We start from the raw sequence: 22,028 nt of genomic DNA, 5'->3' as shown, positions 1-22,028 counted from the left end.
TCTATCTATCTATGTCTAATTCAATTAAATACTTATTAAGTATTTGCTAAGTGGAATCCATTTTCCTATATGCTAGATGCACAAAGATGAGAGATGATACAGTCCTTGCCCATGGGAAACTAAACTAATATTTGTCTTCATATCCATCATTACTGAATTTCATTTTGTTAGGTTTGGCCCTATCATTTTGTTACCATACCTTCACATCATTTGCACATTTGCTAGAATTATATTTTCTATTTTTTTAATCCAAGTCACTAATAAAATTGTCAGACGGAGCAGGGCCAAGAATATAGAGCTGTAGTAGATACTTCCTTCTCTGTTCACTTTAATCAACATTGCTTAACTTTGGTCCTTCAGGTGTATCTCTATGAGAATGGTCCAAGAGAGAAACAAAGAACAATGTCCATAAGTTAACAGGTACTCACTGGGGCCCTGTGGGAGTAAAGTATGCAACTTCTCCTCAGCTTTATTTCTGAAAGGGGTCTGTGGGTGAGATACTAGATCTTTTCAGAATCCAGATGTGTGAGAAGGCTATTGGAATTCTTAATGCAACTCCCATGACCCTTAGTTACTCCAGGGGAATTCAATTCTCTCTCCTGTTATCTCTGAGCTAGAGAAAGTTTTTGAGGATTGTGTGAAAAGGGTGAAGTATTCAGATTTCCCATTTGTTTCCTTGTGATTCCATGAGCCAGTATTTTCCCTAAAGTCCCCTACCTAGGATTTGGAGACTTTAGACTCCATTCTAGGAGTCTCCTTTTGCCACTAGGGAAATCTTGGCCAGGAAAATGTTCATTAGGGAACAGCAGCCCTATCCTTTAATCATGCAATCAAATTACCCACCTGCAAACTATGATTGTGAGGTATCTCAGTACAATTTGTCCACAAAACATTTGAAACCTCCCATATGACTTAGAAATCAAGGAAAGGCCATTTCTTTTTTTTTCATTTTTAACTGAAAGTTGGACATTAGACAAATACAAAGTGAATGTTTAAAACAAAACATATTTGAGCAAAGACAGAATCTGATATCTCAGCCAGAATTTTGTTTAAGTTGTGTGTGAGAAAAGAACATGGTAGGCAAGATTGGTGGTTTGATTGTATAGTGTTCCCCAACAAGAGAAGGCAAATATTGTATCTGATTTTTTTAAAGGATGTCTTATTTTCATTGTCATCTAATCATGCAGTGAAAGATTGCTTGTCATAGCCCACGGCACTGTCAGTCACAAAAGAGCAAAGTTAAGTTTTCTATAGAAAACTAAATTCTCCATTTCCTGATCTTTGCAATGCAGAACAAAAAAAAATAATGAGAAAGCTAATCTGGTGAAGAGGTTAACTGATTGTGGTTTTCTCTGTGTTTTACAGGGTTCTTTACCATAAATACCACAAACACCTGAAGAGGAAACAGCATTACCAACCTCCCAGTTGACAATGTCCCTGTTTCTGATCCATGAACTAGAGGTAAGAGTTGTTAGTATGGACCTAGAGATCCCACAATCCATTGGAGAGCTAAAGTAGCAGACTCATTTGCAGCCAATTAGGGAGAAGGAGGCAGAACCTGGTGCAGTCAGATCACATCCTCAGGCTCCTTGAGGACAAGTACCGAATATAATAATAATGATAGCTAACATTTATATGGAACTTACTCTCTGCCAGGAACTCTGCTAAGTGCTTTACAAATATCATTTAATGAAATCCTCACAACAACCATGTGAAGTAAGTGCTGCTACCAACTCCACTTTACAGTTGAGGAAACTGAGGCAGACAGAGGTTATATAACTTGTCCAGGGTCAAACAGCTAGTAAGTGTCTGAGGCCAGATTTGAACTCTGTTCTTCCTGCCTCCAGGAGCATCTTTCTATCAGCTGCACCACACAGTGGGCTCTTTGTATCTCCAGTGTTTAGCATGGCACCTAACGTATAAATGCTCCATAAATGATTTCTTTCATTCACTCATTTTTAGATGCTACTTTTAAAGAAGGACAATGAAAAACCCGAGCATGCTCAAAGGGAGCTGAAGGGTTTGGAGAAAATACCATTTAAGGACTTAGGGAATCAAACCCATGATTTATTGGCATAAGGAGCTCCTGATGAGGAAGTACGTCTGTCAGCACAGGCCGGCATCTTCTCTGCAACTTAGCCTTAGAGAGTCCTGAGATACAGAGAGGCTCAGTGATCTTTCCAGGGTCACACAACCAGCATGTGTCAGAGAAGACGTGAAACCAGGACTAAGCCATGCTTGTGCCTGCAGCTTTTAACTTCTGTCTCAGGGAATAATCATCAAACTATAACCATGGCTACTGAAAAAAGTGACAATCGACTCCCTGTCCATTGGCAATCTGTGTGACTGCCTAGACCAGTAGTTCTGAAGCTGGGGTCTGTGAACTACCTACACACACATATATGTATATGTATATGTATATGTATATGTATATGTATATGTATATGTGTATGTGTATGTGTATGTATACATATGTGTGTATGTGTATGTATTATAGGTATACACACATATATACATGTCTATGTAACTCTATTTCAATATAATTGGTTTCCTTTGTAATCCTATATATTTTATTTTATGCCTTTAAAAACATAATTGTAAGGAATCCACATGCTCTGTGAGACTACCAAAGGGGGTCCACAACATGCTCTCCTTTTCTCTCTCTCTCTCTCTCTCTCTCTCTCTCTCTCTCCTCTTCCCCCCCCCCCCCCCCCCTCTCCCCCCCTCCCTCTCCCCCCCTCCCCCCCCTCTCTCTCTCTCACACACACACACACACACACACACACACACAAGGTTAGTAGCCTCTGGCCTAGTCCAAACTCTCTTCTTTAGCTATTATTCCCTACTATGTGTAATATTGATTTGGTGAAATAAGAGATCCTTAAACAGAGGTGGGGGTGGTAGGGGTGGTAGTATGCCACTTTTATATTTACATCCCCTGTGGCTAGCACAATACTTGACATACAGTAGGTTCTTAATAAGTGTTTTTTTGGTTGATGAATTGACTGAGGCTCCATCCAATGCTAAGATTCCAGAATTTTTTTTTACCTGAAAAGAAATGAAATATTAAAAAGTGGCCAGAGTAAAACTTGGGATGAACCTCAGTGGTTATATAATATGATAGGCATGTCTGAATAATAAAACTGTTTATGAAAGACCCTCTCCCCCCCAAAAAAATCTCCATATAGGCCTAGCTCTACAAATGGATAAACTAAGAGTGAAGCTCTGAAAGAAGAAAGACTGAATAAAAATTCAGAAAGGTCACAAGACATTGAAAAAGCATTGTACTATGAAGGAAAATGAAAGAAAAATGTCTAAGGAAAGAGAGAACTCTGCAATCTCCTCAGAGATCAAAGAACAACAGAAATTCCAGAACAGTTCAAAAGAGAAATAAATATTTAAAAAATAAAATGTAAATTATGTCAAAAACCAGAGCTCTCAAAGCAAAATTAATGATGATAAAACTTGAGATAGCTAACATTAAAACATACAATGAACAATCTCTCCAAATAAGTACTGATGTGGGAAAAGAGTATGAGATATTTAGAATTTTAAAATACAGAAATAGTAGAACACTTGGCAGAAGAGAAGCAAAAGTTAATGACTTTGAGTGGACACATGGATTCCTAGATAAGTCAAAGTGCCAAAGTGACAATATCTTGAAGAAATGATGGAATCATCTTAGAGATGATAGATATTTTGGGGGAACTTTTTATTAAGAACTTGAGTATAATAATATAGGAAATGATACAAGGAAACTGTCTGGAATATTTGAGAACAGAGATAAAACCCTGAATGACCACATCTATAGACTGCCAACTAAGAAAAGCCCCATGGCTGAAGCTCCAAGGCACATAGTTGCTTTGGTTCCCACTTGGTTCCCAATCCCAAAACACATTCTGCAAGTGGTAAGGAGAAAGATACATTCAAGTAACCCAGGATTATTCTGTAGTCGTGAATAATGCATTCGTATACAGGCATAGATTGGAGATATAAAGCAAGTAGTGTAAGAAAGTCACATGAATTTTTTGGTTTCCAGTAAATATAAAAGTTACATTTATGCTATCCTTTAATTATTATGGTCTATTTAGTGTGCCAAGTAGCATTATGTCTAAAAAGAAAATGTCTACACTTTAATGAAAAGTACTTTATTGGTAAAAAAAAAATACTAACCATCATCTGAGCCTTCAGTGAATTGTCATCTTTTTGCTGGTAGAGGGTCTTGCCTCCATGGTGATGGCTACTGACTGATCGAGACAGTGATTGCTGAGTTTAAGTGTGGCTGTGGCAATTTCTTAAGATATCAATGAAGGGTGCCACATCGATTGACTCTTCCTTTCAAGAAAGAGTTCTTAATAGCATGAAAAGTTATTCGGTAGCACTTTACCACAATGGAACTTCTTTCAAAATTGGGGTGAATCGTCTCAGACCCTGTTGCTGCTTTATCAACTAAGTTTATGTAATATTCTTCAATATTGTTGTGTCTCAGGGAATAGAGAGGCTCAAGGAGAGGAAAGAGATGGGGGATTGGCCAGTTGCTGTAAGTCATTAATTAATTAACATTTATTAAGTTTGCTGTCTTATATAGGCATGGTCCATGGCACCCCAAAACACTTACAAGAGTAACATCAAAGATCATTGATCGCAGATCACCATAACAGATACAGTAACAATGGAAAAGTTTGAAATACTGTTAAAATTACTAAAATATGACACAGAGACACAACGTGAGCACATGCTATCAGAAAAATGGATACACTTATATCACACAGAGTTGTCACAAACCGTCAGTTTGTTAAAAAAAATCTGAGAAGTACAATAAACTGAAATACAATAAAATAAGGGATGCCTGTATTCCACAAAGCAGCAGAGTTCAAAATGCAACTTAAACTAACATCCTCCAAAGCTGAGCTAAACCACAAACAGCAAAAGTTAAGCACTCGATAAAAGTCAGGCATTTGAAACATGTCTACTAGAAAAAGCCTTGAAAGGTGAGTAGAATATTTCACTTGTAAACACCCCCAAATAGCAGTACTGCAAGAAGGGACCCTGGTTTAGTCACTTAACCCTATTTGCCTCAATTTCTCATCTGCAAAATGAGCTGGAGAAGGTAACAGCAAACCAGGATCTTTGCCAAGAAAACCCCGAATGGGGTCACAAAGACTTGGACATGACTGAAAACTATTCAACAACAACAAGCAGGGGTTAAGCAGAGAAAGAGAACTATAAACAAATATCAATGAATATAAATGCAAAAATTATGACCATGTTAGATTTATACCATAGGTGTAAGGATGGTTCAATATTAGGAAAAGGATTAATCTAATTATCTTAAAAACAAATACAACTATAACAATGTGATTAGATCACAAGGCAAACCTATGTCTCAATTCAGAAATAAGATTTCTTCCTTTTGAAGGAGTACATTTTTATTAAGACAAGTCCAAAAAATATCAGTTGCTCTGTTTTTGGCATAGAAGATTCCATCTGATGTCTGGATATTTGTTTTTCATACTTTCTGAAAGCAAGATCTTCAGCTCTTTTTGATGTTCTTACTTAATAGATTTTTTAAAAGCTTTATTGATTCCTTTTATTTTCACGTCAGTTCTTTCTGGATACAGCCATCCCTCACCCACTAATGAATCTTCCCTTCTGTCAAAGAAAAACAGTTAAGTAAAATCTACCTCTACTTGCCTCTATCAAGTTTAAGAAATCTCTCTTTCATCTCATGAACTCAATGTTAACCCTATCTAAACTTTATAATTTAATAAACTTTGATTTTATCCCTTCTCAGCCTTTATCTTTCCAGCCTGAAAAGTTTCCATCTTCTAAGTATGGCTTCATGTGGAAGCCTCTCCATCACCTTAATAAACGGCATTTCCCTTCTCTGGGCCTTCTCCAGTTCCATCATGGCAATGAGAAAAGTGAAGCATGTTAAGGTGAAGGATTCCCAGAAGTTATTCAGTGAGTCACTGCCCTAAGTGGGAACAAAATCCAGGTCTTTTGATTGCCACTTAATTTTTTCAAACAACAGGCAAGATTTTTACTCCATAAACTCTGTTACTGGTTTTCTTCTAAATAAATATTCTGATGGTCCAATTGGCAACATTCTGTTCTTGTGAGATCCAAGTCAAAACTCAAATGTTGGTATCCTCATCTTCTAAAATGAAGGAGAAATTTAATCTTTAGCCCCGATAAAGAGGGAAAGAATTTCTGTAGTTGGAAAAGAATAGTAATTTTTGAGGGTTCGCCCTGAAGAACAAAAGCATAGATACATTTTATTCCATAATGTGTGATGTTCAGGGTACTCTGAATTTAATAGGCTAAACATTTCTAACTCTAATTTTCCCCAAAACCTGGACATCAGAGACCAGACCCATTGGAGCAGGAAAGGGGCTAATGTCAGAAGCATTCAGAGAAGGGACAAGGAAAGGTGAACATTTCCACTGACAGTAAAACACTTGAACTTTCCCCTATTACCATGGGAAGGGATGGAGGGGGCAAGCATTTATTAAGCATCTACTATATGCCAGGCACTGTATCAAAATACCTCATTTTATCTTCACAACAGCCTGGGGGAAGATAGGTACTATTATCATCTCTATTTTACAGTTGAGGAAACTGAGGCAAATAGAGGTTAAGTGACTTGTCTAGAGTTATAGTGTTAGCAAATGTCTGAGGCTTCATTTGAACTCAGGTCTTCCTGCCTCCAGATCTGGTGTTCTATTTACTGCTTTGCCTAAGCTGCCATTTGAATCCTATAGCAGTGAACCAAAGAAAGACAGGGTCAGCAGAAAAGGAGTGACAATGGCTTAGAGATCTACAAATTGGGGGGCCCCAGAAGTGGGTGTAACAATAAACATCAAAATTATGAAATCCTATTAAATAAGCTACCTAATTTGAAGCTACAATACACCCACACATTAACCATTCTGCAATCACGGTTGCTAGCAATGCCTGTTTTCCTGTCATCCTCCACATCAACCCACTCCTCCTTTCTCTTAAAACATGCAAAATTTTCTATTTTCCTTATAACTATGTGCCCGCCTCCCACCTCCACCTCCAAACCCCCTACCTAGCTTTTGGCTGTCCTGTGTACCTACATTTGGTATGGCACCGTTTTCATCAGCATTGTATTTTGTTTGGTTCCTTTTCTTAAAAAAAAAAAAAAATTTGGAGAATTTTGTATAGGCAAAGATAGCCTGTCCCAAAGATCTGATGTGCCTTCAAGCTCTAATGCATTAGCAGGTTTGAAAATGCTAATAAGTCTGTGAAAAGTATAGCTAGTTAAACAAAAGTAGTGAGCATTGGAGTTGGGGGAAGGGGAGGTAGCGGAAGCAAATTTTGCAAAGATGAGAAAAGTGTTTCAAAGGTAGCTGTGGTTTAATCTTGCATAGGGGAATTTCATGATGGAAGGGAGAGAGGTGTTTAAGGTGGAGCTGGGGAGGCCCAAGTCAACACTCTTTCCAATACGATCAAAAACCCTGTAGGTCTATTAAACCAACCTCATAGAAAACTGTCATCACACAGAAAAACAATAGGGATCACAAGTGTGTGAGCATATTTTCTGTTCACTTTGACGAGGTGTTAACTTCAAAGGCTAAGAAAACATATTTAAATGTTATTAAACTTGTCAGGGCACAGAATAAAACTGGGTTTGGATTAGCAAGAACTCTCCCCCACCCCCAACTTTCTTTTAAACAGCCATATTGCTATGTGGCTTCTTGAAATTTGGCAGCAAATTTCAACCTATTGTAGATTAGGAAGAATGGAATGTGAGGTCTTGCCAGACCTATCCAGTGCTGCAAGGGAGTGTGACCCAGATATATACTCCATGCTTCATCCAGGATGATGATTCTATAACCAGAATGAACCAGTCATTTGCAAAAGTAGTCACCTTTTTTAAGACAAGAGAAGAGTCTGAATAGTGATTGTCTTTTCTAGGAGCCACAAAAGATTCCTATCTGTTCTATTATTTCATGCATATTCACAATCTCCCTGTGACAAAAATAAAGGGTAGATGGTGTTAACCTTCAGTAGCTAAGTGGTTAGATCTCTGGGCCTAGAGTCAGAAGGGCTCATTTTCCTGAGCCCAAATGGACCTAGGCACCTAGTAGCTATTTGACTTTGGGGAAGTCATTTAGTCTTTTTTTTTCTTGGAGGGGAGAAGGCGGGGCAATTGGGTTTAAGTGACTTGCCCAAGGTCACACAGCTAGTAAGTCTTAAGTGTCTGAGACCAGATTTGAACTCAGGTCCTCTTGACTTGAGGGTCGGTGCTTTATTCACTGTACCACCTAGCTGCCTCCTGGGAAAGTCATTTAACTCTGTTTACCTCAGTTTCCTCATCTGTAAAATGAGCTGAAGAAGGAAATGGCAAACCACTCCAGCATCTCTGCCAAGAAAACCCCAAATGGAGTCATGAAGAGTTGGACACAACTGAAAAAACAATTAAACAACAAAAAGACACTAACCCTTTTTGTCTGTTTGTTTGTTTTAATTGGGATAAGCAAGCTGGAAGAGAGATTTGAAGAAGTTCACATCCACTTGTACTTTAGAGCTAAACTCTTGCAGCATAGGCCATTTGATCAACTTCATAACATATGATTAATATAATGGGACTATACCTGTGATTTCATTAGTACAAGCAATTATACCAACTGTGGAGACTCTCTCTTCAGCAATGCAGATCAGCAACACAACTGCAATTTATATTCTCAGAGCATCGCCTGGACCACTAAGAATTTAAGTGATTAACTAAGCTGAAAGGAAACATTCGGGGTCATTTCGTCTAACTCCATGATTTTACAGATGAGGAAACTGAGGCCCAAAGTCATTCAATGCTTTGACTATGAGTCATGTGGATAGAAAATATCAGAGATGTGATTTGAATTCATGTTGTATAATTCCATGTTCACAGTTTTTACCCCCCATTATACCATGTGAGAGGGAGGATTTGAACCTAGATCTTCCTAACTTCAAGGTCAGCTCTGTATCCATTACACTATGCCGTGTCCCCTATAACTTATAGTTGACAGGTTAGTACAGTTCCAGATATCATTTATTATTGTAACCTCTTCCCTGAACTGATATGTAGATGTACATGGGTACATATCTATGCTGGTCATGTCCCCCTGAGTATAGTGAAACAGACACTTTGCCTGCCCTTCTCAGTTATTCAGAAGTCATAGTATGGATGATGTGTATTCTGCTGAGCTATTTAGCTCTAGCATTCTATGATTCTGTTATAGCAATGCTGTTTGTGGGCTCACTTTCAAAGTCTATACTGGCTGCGTCCCAAAGCGAGCAAGTCAGGATGGTGACAGAAATTCTGAGTTTGGATGTAACTATTATTTCAGGCAAGGCTTGAACTGACTGCCTTGTGAGGGGGCCTAAGGTGTTTAAAAGACCCTGGGAATTGTATTCCTTCCCAGCTAGAGAAGAGATGAAGCTACAGTGGGATTAGATCTGGAAGACAGAATTTTCCACTGTAGCAATAGTTTTAAAATCTCTTTGAAGAATTATATGCAGAGAAGATTGGAGGGAAAGAGCAGCAACAGCAGCAGCAGATGGGGGTCACTCTCCAGAAGACTAACTAGGCTTTGTTTTGACTGGAGTCTTTCCCTTTCCTTGGCTCGCTGAGAGAATTTAGTTCCAATTCTGCATTTTCTGGGTCTCTTTCCTACTTGAGAAGGAATATAACTCCCAGGGTCTTTTGAAGTTACAAGGCAGATAGATGGTCCATGTGTTACCTGAATGACAGTTACACAAGGCTTGAGGTGTTGCCTTCGAGATTGACTTTTCCATATTTAGGACATCCTTGAGTTACACCAATGGTGTCAAGTTCAAATAGAAATGGAGCTGCATATTGACTTAGAAAACCACGCAGATTTTTATGTTTCTTTTGTTATTTATTTATTCATTTTATATATTTCCCAATTACATTTTAATCTGGTTGGCCCACATGTGGCCTGTGGGCCACATGTTTGACATCTGTGCTTTACACTATTTCACCCCCCCCACCCAATTAACTGTCAAATCATGCTGATTTCTTCTGTGTGACTTTACCTTTTAGATCTCCAGGCAATTCTAAGATATTAAATCGCAAACAAGTGACTGAGATGCATTGATGAAGGGATTTTTCCACACCAGGACTTCCTTACATGAATGAAATAACAAGTATCCCCCTCCTCCATTGGCGATACTGATACTTATACTACTTACTTCAAGTAGCTTTGATGATAGCAGTTCTTAAACCTTAAAGTGCTATAAAAATGCACTCTTTTTATTATCATCATTAATATTATTGTGTACATAAAAATATCCATACAGATAGCCAGTCACAAGTTAAGAAAATCATTATTTCAGACATGCAGAGCTCTTCCTTTTTCTTTCCCCATATGGAAGTTTGTCTACTAGCTGTTGTGATTTTCATCCTTTTAAGTAAAAAGTCCCAACTGACTTCGTCTACCCTTGAGCTTTTGACTCCTTGCCCTATCACCACTCATCCTTTTCCAAACCCAAATCCTGGATTATTCCAACCATCTGCCTTCTCTGTTCCTACATGCTTGCTGATGAACACAGATGGAGGAAGTCATATAACTGTGCTGACTGGGTCCACTACAGATTGATGCTGTATGACCCCAGCCTGATGCTTTGCCTCAATCCTCTTACACTTCAGTAATTAACTATAACTGACTCCCTTCAGCATCTGTTTCAAACCCCATCTTATATCTGAAGTCCCCTATGCCACCCCTTCCCTCCTCCCTCTTAGAAAAGAATCTAAGCAAATATTTCATTGGGAAAATTGAAGCCATTAGTTAATGTCCCTCATGACTAGGATACACTCCTTCCTCACCTCTACCTTTTAGGATCTCCAGTCTCCTTTAAACTCAGCTTAACCACCACCTTTCTCCTGGTTCCCATAGTTGTTAGTGCTTCCCCCCCCATTAGCTTATATTTAAAAATACATTTTATAATATATTTCATATGTTATATATTTATAATAAATATATTTTATAAATATATATATATGTTTAATATGCCTTTGTATATTTTATCTCCCTCATAGAATGAAAGCCCCTTGAGGGCAGGGACTCTGCTTCATTTTGTCTTTGTAATCCCAGCTCTAAGCACATTGTCTCAGACATAGTGGCTACTTATTAAATGTTTGTTGGATTTATTACACGTTCCCTCTTTTCTTCAATTCTACGCTTCAAATCCCCTCAGTATTATTCCTTACTCTCTCCCCCTTTTCTCCAGTCTCGGAGAAAGAGGTGTCTCTTTTCTTTGCAAATGTCAACACTTCAATTTGAGTCCTTGTTTTCATCTCATTTCATCTGCTATAACAGCTTGGCTTTTTGACCTTCCCTTATTCTCTCCCTGATTTTCTATCTCTGTCTATTTTCTGGTTCCTTCCCTATTGCCTAAAATCATGTCTGAATTTCCCCTAGTCTTCAAAATGCCTGCACTTCACTTCACTTCACTTCACCTATTGTCCCCTCAGACTATTGTTTTGGTCTTTCTTTTCATAGCTGAATGCCTAGAAACTGTCTCTATTCACTGCCTCTTCTGTCTTCATTGCCTCCCTTGAAATATCTCCTTCTGTTTCCTCTATATATTCTAAACAAATGAGAAGCAAGGTGAGGAGACAGTGTAGAGTATTCACTTGGGAGTGAGATGAACCGAATTCAAATGTTGTCTCTATCACTGACTACCCATCCTTTAAAGTCTCAGGTCAAATGCTTCTTCCTTCACTAATCCTTAGCGAAGCCATCCACCAAAAGTCAGCAACAAGCTCTTCCGATCAGTCTTCTCAGAGTACCATATACACTTTTCTTTGTACCTTCTCCTGGAGACTGTTCAACACACAGTAGATACTCAACAAACATCCATAGAACGGATTGTCAGATATGATCTTGTCTTATTGTTACTAACTTATATGAGGGTGATCTTTATCAGCCCCAAGCACAGAGCTTTCCATGTGGAAGTTTGTTCTGCCTGTCTGTGCCTTCACTGTTATAGGAAACTTCCTCTTGATACGTGCTCCATATAAAGGAGGCAACTAGATGGTTAAATGGTTAGAATATTGACCCTGGAGTTTAGAAGACATGTTTAAATCCAAGTTTGGATACTTACTAGCTGTGTGACCCTAGAAAAGTAGCTAAAGTTCTATCTGCCTCAATTTTCTCATCTGTAAAAGAGGGATCACCATAGCATCTGTCTCCCGGGTTATTTTGCAGATAAATTGAGATATTATATGAAACACACTTGGCAAAGTTTAAAGGGTTATATAAATGCTAGCTTCTGTTGTTCCCCACAACTGTGCCACCTTTCTATTTATGAACTCTGACATTCCTTTATCTGATCATAATCTTTTACCATTCTATCTTTCCTTGTCCCTTACAACTTCTGGAGAAGAGGGAGCTCTTCTTTCTGAAGCAAATACCTTTACTGTTAGATTGAATTGCATCCTTTTATGGCTCCTCCAGGGCAGCTAGGTGCCACAGTGGATGGAGTTCTGAACCTGGAGTCAGGAGGACTCATCTTCCTGAGTTCAAATCTGGCTTCAGACACTTCCTAGCTGTGTAATCCTGAGCAAGTCACTTAACCCTTCTTGCCTCAATTTCCTTGTCTGTAAAATGAGCCAGAGAAAGCCCCAAATTCGGTCATAAAGAGTTAGATATGACTGCAAAACAATCCAACAACAACAGTGTCCTCTCCAACAGATTTTTCGCACCTTCATCCTTTTTCTTTCTAATCTTTAGTCACTCCCTATACACCAGCTCTTTCCTCACTGCCTACAGACACGTCCCTATCAACCCCAACCAGTAAAAACCTTCACTTGACCTGGCCACCCCTGCTAACTCTTGTCCAATACTTTTCTTCCTATTTTTGACTAACCTCTTTGAGAGTGTCCTCTAGCTCGGTGTCTCTACTGCCAAGCCCCTCACTTGCTTTTAAACCCTCAGCAATCGGTTTTCTAACTTTATTAGTCAACTGAAACTTGTCTCTCCAAAATCAATAATGCTCTTTTGAATTGCCATATTGTCATTAAAAGCAAGGCAGATTAGGGGCGGCCAGGTGACTCAGCGAGTAAGAGCACTGGCTCCAGTGTTGGGATGACCTGGAGATAGAATCCTGGGCCAGCACCACACCCATAAATAAGTGGCCGTGTAAGTTTGAGCAAGTTACTTAACCCCGATTGCTTAAAAAAAAAAAAAAAAGCAAGGCAGATTAAAAACATACTCTTCAGATTCTAAGATGCCTTATTTAAAAAAAAAATAAATTCCATTCCCCTTAAGGTTGCCTCTAATATTTATTTTAACTTGATTTCCTATAAAAGTCCAAATCTAATGGCCTTTTTTGGTCTTCATCCTTCTTGACCCTTCTACAGCGCTTAACACTGTTGATCTCCCTCTCTTGGATACTCTCCCCTCTCTAGCTTTTCCCAACATTGCTTTCTCCTGGTACCTGTTTGACCACTAATTCTCAATATCTTTTACTGGATCTTCACCCAGGTCATGCCTACTAACTGTAGGTATTTCCCCATTTCTCTGTACTGGGTCTTCTTTTCTTCTCTCCCCACACTATTTCTACTGGTTACCTCTTCATCTCCTATGGGCTCACCTATCATCTCTTTGCAGATGATTCACAGGTCTTTATATCCAGCCCTCGTCTCTCTCCTGAAACATGATATCACACACACACACACACACACACACACACACACACACACACACACACCCTCCCATTGATTTTTCCCTATCTCTTACCAGATATCTAGTAACCATGTAAAACTGAACAATGTTGCAATGAACAATGTCCCAAATGGGACACACCCATTTCCTTTCCTCCCTTCAGCCCTCATCACCTTCAACTTTCCTATTATTATTGAGGGCACTACCATTTTCCTAGCCCCTAAGCTTACATCCTTGGTGTTATTTTTAACCCCTCACTCTCAATATCATCACACATTCAATCTTTTGTCATATTTTGCCATCTCTACTTTCACAACATCTCCTGGATACATCTACTCACATAAACATCATCCTACTATAGACTCTCATCTCTTGTCTGAATTATTATGCATTCTTCTAATTGTTCTTCCTGCCTCAAATCTCAGCCCGGCCCTTTCTCCATACAGCTGCCAAAGTGATTTTCCTTAAGTTCAGGCCTGACCATCACCTGCCTATTCCTGTCAGACTATCCCAGAAGTACTATTTTTCAGAGACGTTGGGGCCCACGGCCAAAACTCAGCAGCATGCAGGGCAAATCACGTTACCTGCATTCACTCACTGACACTTTTATAGGAAATCAAGTTAAAATAAATATTAGAGGCAACCTTAAGGGGAATGGAATTTATTTTTTTTTAAATAAGGCATCTTAGAATCTGAAGAGTATGTTTTTAATCTGCCTTGCTTTTTTTTTTTTTTTTTAAGCAATCGGGGTTAAGTAACTTGCTCAAACTTACGCGGCCACTTATTTATGGGTGTGGTGCTGAGTGTCTGAGCCCGGGATTCTATCTACAAGTCATCCCAACACTGGAGCCAGTGCTCTTACTCGCTGAGTCACCTGGCCGCCCCTAATCTGCCTTGCTTTTAATGACAATATGGCCAATCCAGGGCTTTGACTAGGAATTTTTACACACAAGACAAGTATTTCAAACCCCAATTGGGTCAAGAAGCATGACATTTGGGCTTTTGTCCCAATGATCCTATGCGATGGAGCACTAGGATATCAGTCATTGCTGGTTTGGCTAACCAATGGTGGTGTGAATGGAGGAAGGAAGGTGGCAAGGAGAGTAGGGCAAGGGAGATTCTTATTTTAATGGATTGTCCTCACTAAATAAGTTGCCGAAGTTCCACCACATTCACTCCTATCAGGACCCTCTATATTTGGTTCCCTGGGGCAAAATTCTAGTCATCTCACCCTATTTATGACTCTGACCAGAACTCTCAGATAACGTGTTTCCCTGATAATAAGACACTGTCTTATTATTATTTTTTGGACAGAAAAACACCAGAGGGCTTATTTTCAGGGGAGGGCTTATTTTTATGAACATTGACAGCAATTTTAATAAACAGGTAAATGTGAACAAAAAAATGTACCTTTATTCAATAAGCAAATCACTGGGGAAGAACAGGATGACGCGCTCACTGCTGCAGCTCTGATTGGATGCAGCTCGGAGCTCAGCGTGCGTTTCATGGGGGGGGACGGTGCATACAGAGGGTACCATAATGTAGCGTGTAGCACAGGGGATCACCTTCACTACAGTAGCAATCTCCATAGGGCTTATTTTCTGGGGAGGGCTTATTTTAGAGGAATCTTACACAGTAAGGGGAGGGCTTATTTTCGGGCTAGGTCTTATTATCGGGGGAACACGGTAACTTCTAGTGTCAGCTCATCAAGTCTTCTCCTTCCATCATCTGCCAGCCAACGAAAGCTGTCCAGAGCAATGTTCACATTTGTCCTTACTCTTGGGGGACAGGATATCATGTCATCTACTACGTTTCAGCACTTAGTACATCGCCTAGAATATAGTAGACACAGTAAATGTTTGGGACTTGACTCTCTGTTTTCATCCTTCCTCATTTTAATTAATAGCCCCAGTGTCAGAAGAAAGCACCCAAAGAATAATCTTTTCACAAATTGTTGCAGTTTTTTTTTCCCACCAGTCCCCATACAACTATCCCTTGAAATTGATTTTAACCCCTTAAGTACTGCAGCTGCCAGGTCCTGGGCTTTACACATATAAATCAAGTAGGGGAGAATGAATGGCTTCCTATAGCTAGTTTCCAGGCAAAGGTAATTTTCAGAATAAACAGGCCTCCTGCCTCCTGAGATGTGAGACAGTTATTCCCCGAAACACATTTTTTTGTTATCTCATGGTGTAAACACACCATTTAGAGCAGAGCTTATCTGAGCTCTCTTCGTCATGCTTAGAGAATTTCAAATGTGCACTTCATTCAAGAGGATATGGCTTTTCTAATATTTCATATCTTCTTAGCACAACTCAGAAATAATTTCTGATATTTATTGATGAGAACTCTCTGGAATCTCATTCCCCTCCTCCCCATTCTCCTAGTGTAACTTGTTAGAAGATCTATCGAGATTTTTCAGTGATCATAAGTATTCTCATGCTTAAGAAAATGAAACAAAACAGAACCAGGTGGCATTGTGGACGTTTGGGGCTCTTAAGGTATGGCCAAGATAAAAAGTGATTTTTTTGAATTGCAATTCTTATTTTTTAGGAGATATTTCAGTGTTGTAAAAGGCAAATATTATATCCTAAGGTGAATTCTCTCATTCATGACTAATTTCCTCTCTCTCTCTCTCTCTCTCTCTCTCTCTCTCTCTCTCTCTCTCTCTTTCCCTCTCTCTCCTCTCTCTCTCTCTCTCTCTCTCTCTCTCTCTCTCTCTGTCTCTCTCTGTCTCTCTCTCTGTCTCTCTCCCTCTCTCTTCCCTCTGTTTGTTTCTCTGCCTGCCTCTGTCTCTCTGTGTGTATCTCTTTCTGTATATCTCTTTCTCTGTTTCTTTCTCTCTCTCTGTCTCTGTGTCTCTCTCTCCTTTCCTTCCTCTTCACTCCCCCACCTCACCCATCAGTGCATTTAAGATCCAGTCTTCCTATGGGACTAAACTGAGGCAACACATTTTAAAAATACCATTCCAAATGTCTATGACTTGGTCATCAGTGGTCCAGTTATTCATTTTTAAGTGTTTCTGACTGAATGTTAAGAACAGATGTAAGAGCACCATCCATAAAATAAGGGGAGGGAGGGAGAGTAATAGGACTTAATGATTATAGCAATTAATTCTATAAATATTTATTAAGCATCTACTATGTACATGCTATATCTCTTGTAGGAGCACTATGAGAAACACATATGAATAAGACATTCCCCTTATGCTTGACATTTATAAGCTAGTATTCTTTGTATGTATATATATATATATTATATATTTAATTTTGAAGAATATACTCATACAGAGATACTACTATACAGAGTGTTCAGGGATGTTCTGGTAAATGTTTAACAATCAGCTCTCTGTAAAAAGATTACAAACAATATACTTTTGTTTATTCTGTATTATTAACATTTCCTCCATCACTTAATAATAATTAACATTTCTCTAGCACTTATTACCGTGTTTCCCCGATAATAAGACACTGTCTTATTATTTTTTTGGACAGAAAAACACCAGAGGGCTTATTTTCAAGGGAGGGCTTATTTTAATGAACATTGACAGCAATTTTAATAAACAGGTAAATGTGAACAAAAAATGTACCTTTATTCAATAAGCAAATCACTGGGGAAGAACAGGATGACGCACTCACTGCTGCAGCTCTGATTGGATGCAGCTCGGAGCGCGGTGTGCATTTCACGGGGGGGACGGTGCATACAGAGGGTACGTAATGTAGGTGTAGCACAGGGGATCACCTTCACTACAGTAGCAATCTCAGTAGGGCTTGTTTTTGGGGGAGGGCTTATTTTAGAGGAATCTTACACAGTAAGGGGAGGGCTTATTTTCGGGCTAGGTCTTATTATCGGGGAAACACGGTATGTGACAAGTACTGTGCTAAGTGCCTTAAAAATGATTATCTCATTTGACCCTCACAACAACCCTGGAAGGTAGATGCTATTATTTCCACCATTTTAACAGATGAGGAAACTGAGACAAATACAGGTTAAGTGATTTCCCCAGGGTCACACAGTTAATAAGTGTCTGAGGCCAGATTTGAACTCAGGTCTTCCTTACTCCAGGCCTGGTACTCTCTTCACTGTACTACCTAGCATGATTGTCTAGAATTTAATCTAAATGATCAACAAGAAAATAAATTAAGCCCTGATTTGTTTACTGATTTCCAAAGTACAAATGCTCATGCAAAAAAATATAAGAATTGTTTCTCCTGAGAGGGATTTGAGTTTGTTCCAGAATGACTTAGTATACTAAGACTTTTGGAACATTAATTTATACACACACACACACAAACATACATATATACATACCCATACATACATACATATACATACACACATATATAGCTGGTAGCAAAACCCATGAAAATAGGAAAAATACTGCTGTTTACATAGTATTTATTATGTGCCACACACTGTGCTAAGCAGTTCACAATTATTGTCTTATTTCATCCTCATAACAGCCCTAGGAAATAGATACTATTATTATCCCGATTTTACAGATAAGGAAACTGAGGCAAACAAGTTAAATGACTTGCCCACGTTCACACAGTTGGTGTCTGGAGTCACATTTGAACTCAGATCTTCTTTACTCCAGGCTCCACGCTCTACCACAGAAGAATCTTAGAATGTTTTGTGAAAATTACTCTGGGGAAAGGGGTAATATGTAATCATTCTTTAAATTTCAAACTAGTCCGTTTCATTATTCTTGAGTCTTATTTTACTAAAAGGCAAATTAAAAACCGTCCTCTTACAATGGCAACCCAATTTGAAAATCAACTGGAAACTGGACTCAGGGGTGAAGGGGGTCTGCCAATTCAGCTTATTGTCTAGCAAAGGAAGCATACCACCTGACTATTTGGCTCAGTTCAGATTAGGCAATTAGTCCTTCATTATGTGAGTACCCAATTTACTTGCACATTTTAAAGTTGTAAAGTATAAAATGATTTTTTTCATTTCCCAATTACAAGTAATAAAAATTTAAGGGAATATAAAGCTTAACTTGTCCGTTAATTGAGGGGAAAGAGCCATGCTAAATCAGTCAAAAAGAGCGGTCACTGAAAAACTTTGATAGAAGAACTACCAGGGGAGAGTGGGTATGCTATTTTAATTAGTATCTGTCAATGGGAAGAAAATGACAGAAAAAAAATAATCCTGATTAATGAAATCATCAGCATAACTTGAAAGGAAAGGTGAAAATGAACATGTCTCAGCTGACACCACCTTGCCAATCTTTTACTTCGAATTTCTAGAATCCTCTTTCAGACCCCATCAGACCGAACTGTTCATCTGGCTCCTCAATTAACTTCAGGCATAATTAAATGCTTTCAAGGACCTGCCTCTACAAGGACTGAAGCTCTCAGTCAGCAAGAATGGGGTCTGCCGGCTTGGGGGTGGGGGGTGCAGACACAGCTTCCCAGCACGAATATAGGTTGGAGGTGAGAGAGGAGAGACACTGCCAACAATTTTCCAATGTGTTTCCCAAAACCTGTATCTGTGAATCAGGGCTGCTGTATGAGTTACCTCATAGCCTGAATGGAACCTGGAACAATACAAATTTGTACTGTAACAGTCTAGTTTGATGTACTAAATTAGAGGCTAAAATGTTCTAAATTATGTAAGGAAATCTTTTAAAGTGGTAGTTCCCAATGTCTGAGACAGCAAGGAGTACTAGCCTAGGAACCAGGAAGACCTCAGTTCTAAACTTAGCCCAGACACTTATTAGACACTACTGTGTGATCCTGGGCAAACCACGGAGTCTTTCAATCTTCTTATTTGTAAAATGGGTGTAGTAACAGCACCTGCTATACCTCACAAGGTTGCTGTATCAAGTGAAAGAACATATATAAAATACTTTTTAAAACCTTAAAGTGTTATGGAAAATCTATCATCATCATTATTAGATGGGTCATTAAGCTTTATTGTAAGTCTTAATTCTATATGTACCTATATAGACCAAATGTCACATGCATATGTATTGCCATTTTAAAATGTATTTAGCTACTATTATGACAAATATAATAAAAATTCACTTAAATCATTATTTAATAGATATTAAATTTTTGGACACTTTTTTTTTCAACCAACAGATATTCATCATCCATCCAGCAATAAGCAAGCATTTATTAGACAACTACTGTATGCCAGGAGCTGAAGATTAAAAGACATAGAAACAATCTCTGCTCTCAGATTGCTTAGTCATCAGAATTACTTTATTATGTCTGCATTTGTTTATGTTATAGAGGCCTCCTATGCAAAATGATTGGAAACAACTCAAGAATATTTTTGTTCCCCCGAAAAAGGTCAAGAGAATTTTCAGTGAGTGACTTGTCTTTGAAGTAAATTCAGCATCTCTCTCTAAGCATTATTAAACATTCCACAGACACCCATCAGAATACCTTTGCTTTCTTTGTTAATGTCATTCTTATGCCACAGAACAAATGAATGACAAGTTACCACCTCTGACACTCCATTTTCTCTAAGCCCACATAAAAATTAACCTTTATGTAAATACCAAGATTTAAAAACTCAAGGAATTGAAGGAAATGCTTTGTTCCAAGAAACTGATTCTCTGATAGATACCTTTCTATCAATGTCAAATTACCACCCCCCTCTTAACTTTCCATAGAAGATAAAAGAGTAAAGAGTCTTATCAGGCTCCAATGGACATTTTAATTGTACGTGTTTGGGAATATCCTGAAAACTGCATTTTTCAGATCCTAAGTATAAATTCAATTGAACAAATAAATAAGTTTTGTGTTTAGAGTACTAGATGTGATATTTAGATGACAGGATCCCTTCCTTCTTATAAAAGCCATCATGGGATCATGGATCTAGAGGTAGAAGAATCTAATTATTTTACAGATTAGGAAATTGAGCTCTAAGATGTTAAGTGACTTGCCCAAGTTCACATTGGCAGTGTCAAAGAAGGAATTTGAAACCAGTTTCTCTGACTCTGGAGATAGTTCTTGCCACTATATCATGATATTTGAAAAGTTTTAAAGTCCATGCAAATACAAGGCATCACCATGACTATTATTATTACTGCTGTTATGTTAGGCACTGGGTAGATGGGACTAAAGACTCTGGGGAAAAAGATATTGAGCCCCCCAAAATGAGACCAACCTAGTGATCATTTTAATACCATCACTACACTTCAATTTAAGAGTACCATATTAAAATGCAGACTCATCTATGGAGAGAATTCTATACTTGAAAAAAAAAGATGAAATGAACTCTTAAAGGCAGGGTAAGAAAAAAATCACTGTTGCAAATGCAAGAATATGACTTGTTTTAATGGCAACTGACAGGGTGATGTGAAATCTCTCACAATTATCAGATTGGTTTAAGATTCAGAAGCAGGAGCTGGTCAAGAAAGTCTAAGGGGAGTACAGTTAGAAGTGAGGTTTTGAAATCCAGCAAAGAAAAATAATCACTTCTATTGTTTCCCTCCCATCAGAACCTATTAGCTCATGGAACAGGAACAAAAGGTGGCAAAACCCTTATTGCTTGAGGAAATTCCACCTGGAGAAGAGTGGAGCCCTGTAAAATCTGAAGCCAGAAAGAACAGTGAGAAAGAAATACTCCTAAACAAGTGTGAATGAAGTTCAAGTCTACTGAATATGGTTTCCTAATAAAACCAGATGGTTTTCCTAATTCACTTGATATATTCTTAATCCATCTATTCTAACCTTTAACATTCCCTTCTGCACTTGGAGACACTAGAGATGAGAAAAAGCCAAACTCAATCCAACCTACCACTCCAAGTGTTAGAGTAAACAACTTCCTTGCCTGGGCAAGGACTCATGTTAAAGGAGAATTGAAAAGCTCATTGAGTCAGATTTGTTCACCCTGACACATTTTTATAACATCTCAGCAGAGATGGGGAGAGTCAGGAATATTGATGGAGTTTGGTAGCAGGGGTGGGGAGAGGAAGGATGGAAAAAGAGACAGAAATTTATTTTTAAGTCAAAAATCATCTAAGCCACAGTTGAGGGTTTTAAAAGTAAGTGAAGGGTCAGTTCATTGAAAGCAGGAGAAAGTCTGTTTTATGGGTAAAATAAATTATCTCTTCAAGATGATGGTAGTAAAATTTTAATGGGGGCACAAAATAAATATGGGCATTGGGATGCGTGGACTATGTTCCCTGAATGCTAAGCATGGAATGGGCTTATTCATACATAGCCTTACCTGACTAAAAGAAGTTACAAACACCTTGCTTTCTTTTCAGTCCTAACTGGAAAGGGTTACCATGCTGCTTTTCTCTCTAGCCATTATGATTCCTGCATAAGGTCAAAACACTTATTCTGTCTTTAACCACCCAGCATGCCT

The 22,028-nt window shown here is 38.6% G+C and overlaps 1 long non-coding RNA gene across 1 annotated transcript in view; it reads left to right on the top strand.

Annotated features, from left to right (window-relative positions):
* The window catches only part of LOC138151604 (uncharacterized), a 42,532-nt gene extending 21,200 nt beyond the window's left edge, over nucleotides 1-21,332 (top strand). The window contains exons 2-4 of the long non-coding RNA XR_011165875.1: nucleotides 361-420; nucleotides 1,366-1,461; nucleotides 21,157-21,332. This is a non-coding gene — a long non-coding RNA (uncharacterized lncRNA). The remainder of the gene's footprint in view (nucleotides 1-360; nucleotides 421-1,365; nucleotides 1,462-21,156) is intronic.
* Nucleotides 21,333-22,028: the final 696 nt, after the last annotated feature.

The sequence above is a fragment of the Petaurus breviceps genome, unplaced genomic scaffold (assembly GCF_028583685.1).
Source record: "Petaurus breviceps papuanus isolate PSGF00001 unplaced genomic scaffold, PetGlider_PUasm1.0 90903, whole genome shotgun sequence".
Classification (NCBI taxonomy): Eukaryota; Metazoa; Chordata; class Mammalia; order Diprotodontia; family Petauridae; genus Petaurus; species Petaurus breviceps.
This window is presented reverse-complemented; position numbering and strand designations above follow the sequence as displayed.